Genomic DNA, 6,349 nt, shown 5'->3' on the forward strand with positions numbered 1-6,349 from the left:
GTCGCTTGGTATGGTTATGAGCGATATCAAAGTTGACCATACAGAACCATAATCCGGAATATCCGGAACAAATTTTACGGTGGTCATATGGCTCTGTGGACGTCGTTTTGAGTGCCATTGGTCATATTTCGTCGAGTAGATGTGATTTGATATGTTGCTTGATATTGTTATGACAGACAATACATTCGAACATTTGGAACCATAATCCGGAACATCCGGAACCGATTTCATGGTAGCCATGTGGTCTTATGAATGTTCTCTATCATTTCCAGGAGTTCCACGAAAAAAATCAATATGTTGTCGCAATGATATGTAAGATATATGATAAAGATTGAAAATATACCCCCGTGCCAACACATTCTTGAATAAATAGAAAAGAGGGAGGGTCCTGGGGGGGAGTACCACCCAACAAATGTAAGAACAACTCACCGGAATGATGTTAAAAAAAAATCATTTTAATCGTCCATGGCATCTCTGAGATACAAATTTTTGAAAATAAAAAGTTTGTCCCGGGCTTTTACGGGTTAAATGATATCGAATTCAGACACAAACAAAAAAAAAAAAAACAGAAATATCTTTGATTCCATGCTTTGCAAATTTTGGTTCTTTTGACTTCCAACATTATTTGCCTTTTTGTAATGTCTTCCCTTTGCTCTGAGTTTTGGAAAGGATACCGAATTTGATTCTCATTCATGAGTTTTCCACCATGGAGGCATATTGAACAGTCAAATTTTTCATTAAACTGAGTAGTTCCTTGAACCTTGGGCCTGGCGATTGAATCAAGGCAAGCCTGTAGCATGACAACTTTATATGAATCGGAGTCAATTTTCAAACCGTTTCGCAGGTGTTTGGACTCTTTGCAGAATTTTTTAAAAAACAGACACATATTTGGATCTCTTTTCGACAACCAAATCGCTGCAAGAATTATACTATGCTTGCTGAAACGCAAACGAGGAGGCAAATTTTTCACTACTGCAACAATAGGGTAACATGGTTTATTTACCGTCCAACGATACGCTGCGACACCATCCGTATTCACGGAAAGATAAATGAATTTATCTTCTTCGTTTACCTTCAGTTTTGTTAGCATTGATCCTTGACTGATATCAGCGATCTTTTCTTTGTGTATTGATTTCTCGTATTTATCTATCTCCGTCTTGTATTTGCGAACCGCCTCTCTTAGTTGTTGTTCGATAGGCAATACCACAAAGAAATCGAAATGAATAGAATTGCATCCCGGAACTTTGCAAATGGTACCCTTTACTGGATCATGGTTACCAAATTTGCATTGACAATTAGTATAGAAATACACTCGACGAAAATCGTTTGGATCAGGGAATCCAGATGCAAATTATTCGAAATTTTCTTCCCGGTGATTACATTTAGCATCTTGAGAAGATCCACGACAGCCTTTTGCCTTAACTTATGTCTTATGTACAAATTTAGGACCATGAACAAATCATCCGAAGTCAATAAGCCAGGAACGAATGTTACAAGCTTATTTGTTCACCTCAAAACAATCCTAAAAGGAGAAAAGAATAGGAAATATTTCCAACACAAATAGCACAAACACCTTGCTGAAATCATTCCGGGTATCATCACATCTCATAGATTCAAAACTACAAGAATCAATGTCTCCTAAATAACTAGATTTAAGATTCTCGTTATCAGCGGGTTGTTGTGATCAGGGCGTCACAATATCAGCTTCAATCGACCAAATCGATGCGACGAAGAGACTGCTGGCTTTCTTTTTCTGTTAAAGTCGAACAGCTTCGCCGACAGAACCTCAGTCGGCGTGCACAAACAAATGTTCAATCGCTTGTCTCTCTTTCTCCCGTCGCTCCATTGGTCTTCCTTTCAAGCTTCGGTGAAATGGATGAGCGAAAGAGCGCTCGACTTTGATAGTTTTCTCTTTCATGAAACACATCAACAGAGGTTTCATGACGTATATGACGGAACATGAAATAACACATTTAAAGCATTTCTCACGTGAAAACACTTGAAGATAACAAGTAATATTTTTAATTTATCTTCCATCCATATATTTATCTAAAAAAAATGATCGAAAACGAGACATAACGCATTTTAAACAAATTGAAAGAGCGGTGATAGAGTGTTCGTGAAAGGGGATTGAAAGTCATAATGAGGTTTCGTTTAACTAGAAAATCGACGTTAGTTAGAATGAAAGCGATGAGCAAAGCAACGACGAGAAGTTCCACAGCCAGCGTTTCCTTCTAAGCGTCCTGCTTTTTTATTTTCGTTTCTTGCTGATAGTCTAGCTAGGCGTTACAGAAATGAAGCGTCGAACACGTATGTATGAGAGAAACAAAACATGAGTTCATTTTAGAGATTCGAAAATGTAGAGTCCTGGTTGTGATTATCTTTCATGAATAGCAGCATCTACATTATTCGATGGTGTTGATAAAACGACACTTGTTGATGGCAAGCAACGGGTTTCATTGATTTTTGTAATGTACTCATTTATAAACTTTAGTTTATCATTAGCAGGTTCTACTCTACTTTAATTCTCGAAGCTTTCAAAATCCGATTCGCTTGAGGAGTCAATTGATTGCATCGCTGGTAACGATGAGCCTGAAACTTGTTGAATATCCTGAAACCTCCGTTTACGAAGTATTTTTATACGCAGTATTCAATTTACGTCCCTCTTTTTGCGAAGTAAATCCCAAATAACGAGGTTTTTTTTACGAAGTAAATCCCAAATAACGAGGTTTTTTTTTATTGAGTAAATTCCAAACAACGATTTATTTTTTATTGAAGGAAACTGGGATAACTGTGAAATACCTCACACTATGGGTATTTTTGAAATTGGAGTGACGTGTAAGAACCGGAAATTTATGTCTGACGCCATTTTGAAATCCAAGATGGCGGCTTCCGGTTACAGAAAAATTGGCAAATACCACCATGTCACCCCGATTCTTAAAATGCCCATATTGTAGGTTATTTAACATTATTTTTATGTTTTTATGCAACCGGAAGTCGCCATATTGAATTTCAAAATGGCGTCAGACATGGGTTTTTAGTCCTAATAAGTCACCCCGATTCCAAAAACCCATTTTGTGGGGTTTTTTTTTTTTCTTTGTTCGTAAATTGATCTATTGTAGTATTATGTGGGGTATTTGACAGTATTTCCCAGTGTTTGTGTAACCGGATGTCACCATCTTGGATTTAAAAATGGCGTCAGACATGGATTCTCGGTTCGCACAGGTAACTCCGATTCCAAAAATATCCATATTATGGGGTATTTGGCAGAATTTCCAAGTTTTTCTAAAACCGGAAGCCCACATCTTGGATTTCAAAATGGCGACAGACATCGATTTCCGGTCCCTACACGTCACTCCGATTCCAAAAATACCCATATTGTGGGGTATTTGACAGAATTTCCATGTTTTCCTGTAATCGGAAGCTGCCATCTTGGATTTCAAAATGGCGTCACACATCGATTTCCGGTTCCTACACGTCACTCCGATTCCAAAAATACCCATTTTGTGGGCTATTTGACAGAATTTCGAAGTTTCTCTGGAACCGGAAGCCGCCATCTTGGATTTCAAAATGGCGTCAGACATCGATTTCCGGTCCCTACACGTCACCCTGATTAAAAAAATACCCATATTGTGGGGTATTTGACAATATTTTCTAAAACCTCTTTTCACGAGTTTTCTTTTTACGAAGTCAATCCCAAACAACGAGATACGCACTAATTCGATTTACCGTTTTGTTTCATAAATGGAGGTTCCAGTTTATAGTGTTCGCAAAGCGGTACTTGGGTTTAGGCTAAAATTTCATATTGTTAGTAACACATTTTATAAAGAACAGTGTTGCAGCCTTGGGCTGGCTTATTTTTGTTTGGTACAGAAAACATAAATGGATGAAAGCCTCTCCAAAAACTATCACACTTGCTCAATTACAGCTTACCTTACGGACGTATTTTCTTCCTTGGAACTCATTTCGCAAGTAATGATGTCGTTGGGCTCGCTTATCCATTAGGTGTGGACAATGTTTCTCAGAGTATATTACCCACTGCAGAGTTGATAATAGAAGAGTTACGCAGAGTGAAGCTTGCAACACTGATGTCGATCAATGGGCATTTTTTTTTATTTTGGCAACCTTTGTTTTTGATCACACCTCGAATGACTTCACCTGGGTTGTGAAAGTTTCCTATGTTATCTTATTTATGCAAACAATACTTCCAACGCAACACAGTCAGTTTGTCTACTAGGCTCGATAGGTAGACAGTTTGACAGTTCGATAGGTAAATTTTGATTTTAGTCTGCGTAACTCTTCTATTATCAACTCTGACCCACTGTTGTTTTTAAACTGTCATGTCAAAATGAGTTTGATACACACTAAGAATAAACTATCTAATTTCACACAATATGAAATGAAACCTAAATTTTATAAATAAATGCTTAAAATTTGTTATCACATAACCAGAAAATGTAATAGTAACTGTTTTGTAAGTTTGAATATATTTAACCTTAATTTAAGCGCATATTTTTTGAAAAAATATGTTTCCAGAAATTTACATTATTAATTATTGATAAGTTTTTCAATATTAATATGTTTAAGAATTAAATATTAATCAAATGTGAATAGTTTATTCTTAGCGTGTAAGTAATGGTTAACGAGTAGTGTATCAATATATAGAAAGGTAGGTGACATTCATAGCTGATATGGATTACAGTATGTATTCGATTATTTGAACAAGCGTTCCTTTTGATTATTGAAGAGATTAAAATAATAAAAATAGTAAATGGCATTTATTATTGGTACAGTTTATAACCGGAAAAGCCCTCTAGTGACAATCGATTTAACTCGCTTTTTATACGTTGAACATAGGGTCGGAAATAGTACGCTGTATAGGGCATTATTTTGCCATTACAGTTCATTACTTCCGACACTATGTTTAAATTTAAAACGAAAGTAAAATCAATTGTCACTTGTGGGTTACTTTAGTTTTTAACAGTACCAATAATATCACATTCACATTGCGCCACCTATATGTATTGTCAGTGCAGTTGGAAACTGGAAAATCCCACTAGAAAGAATCGATTTTACTCTCGTTCTATTTGTTAAACACTGGGTACCCAGACAACCAGAAGTCGTATAATAATGTACAGACAGTATCATAAATTGCTACAGTTTTAGTCAAAATCGCATATAAGAATGGCATATCTCGCATTGTTGCCGTTGCAGTCAGGCCTGAAAGGGTTGCGGTAGCATAACTACCGTGAACGCGCCCCTTTGATGCGCCCGTTTTCGACGTTTCTTGCCGTCGCTGTAGCAGTGAGGCGCATAGATGAATGTATTCACACAGAGGTGCGATAGTGAGTGGGATAAACTGAACACGGCCATCGCTTTCGCACTACTTTGTTTGTTTACCCCAGCAGCTGGCCTGGAAAGAGGAGAGTATAGACTCCATCGCGATAGATGTGTTTTTGTTGTTGCTAATTATGTTTTGTGCCGATTATTGTACCTAGTAAGTTGTGTAATTTGTAGTTTGTTAGTTTATTTGTAGATTTTTAAATATTGTGAAATCATAGATTGTTCGCCACTGTTGTACCGCGGGAAGCAGATATGTTTTCATTTAGTGTACACTGAAACCTCCATTTACGAACCAAAACGGGGGTTCGTAAATCGAATTAGTGCGTAAAAAAAAACCTCGTTATTTGGGATTTACTTCGTAAAAAGAAAACTCGTTATTTGGGATTTACTTCGTAAAAAGAAAACTCGTTATTTGGGATTTACTTCGTAAAAAGAGGTTTTTGAAAATATTGTCAAATACCCCACAATATGGGTATTTTTGGAATCAGGGTGACGTGTAGGGACCGGAAATCGATGTGTGACGCCATTTTGAAAACCAAGATGGCGGCTTCCGGTTACAGAAAAACTTCGAAATTCTGCCAAATACCCCGCAATATGGGTATTTTTGAAATCGGAGTGACGTGTAGGGACCGGAAATCGATGTGTGACGCCATTTTGAAAACCAAGATGGCGGCTTCCGGTTACAGAAAAACTTCGAAATTCTGCCAAATAACCCGCAATATGGGTATTTTTGAAATCGGAGTGACGTGTAGGGACCGGAAATCGATGTGTGACGCCATTTTGAAAACCAAGATGGTGGCTTCCGGTTACAGAAAAACTTCGAAATTCTGTCAAATACCCCACAATATGGGTATTTTTGGAATCAAGGTGACGTGTAGGGACCGGTAATCGATGTCTGACACCATTTTTAAATCCAAGATGGCGGCTTCCGGTTACAGAAAAACTTGGAAATTCTGCCAAATACCCTACAATATGGGTGTTTTTGGAATCGGAGTGACGTTTAGGG

At 37.4% G+C, this 6,349-nt stretch overlaps 1 pseudogene; it reads right to left on the reverse strand.

Annotated features, from left to right (window-relative positions):
- Nucleotides 1–455: 455 nt before the first annotated feature.
- Nucleotides 456–4,002, reverse strand: LOC135698353 (uncharacterized; annotated as a pseudogene).
- Between the last annotated feature and the right edge of the window lie 2,347 nt (nt 4,003–6,349).

The sequence above is a fragment of the Ochlerotatus camptorhynchus genome, unplaced genomic scaffold (genome assembly GCF_037179485.1).
Source record: "Ochlerotatus camptorhynchus isolate MF236.1 unplaced genomic scaffold, CSIRO-AGI_Acam_v1.1 ptg000085l, whole genome shotgun sequence".
Taxonomy (NCBI): Eukaryota; Metazoa; Arthropoda; class Insecta; order Diptera; family Culicidae; genus Ochlerotatus; species Ochlerotatus camptorhynchus.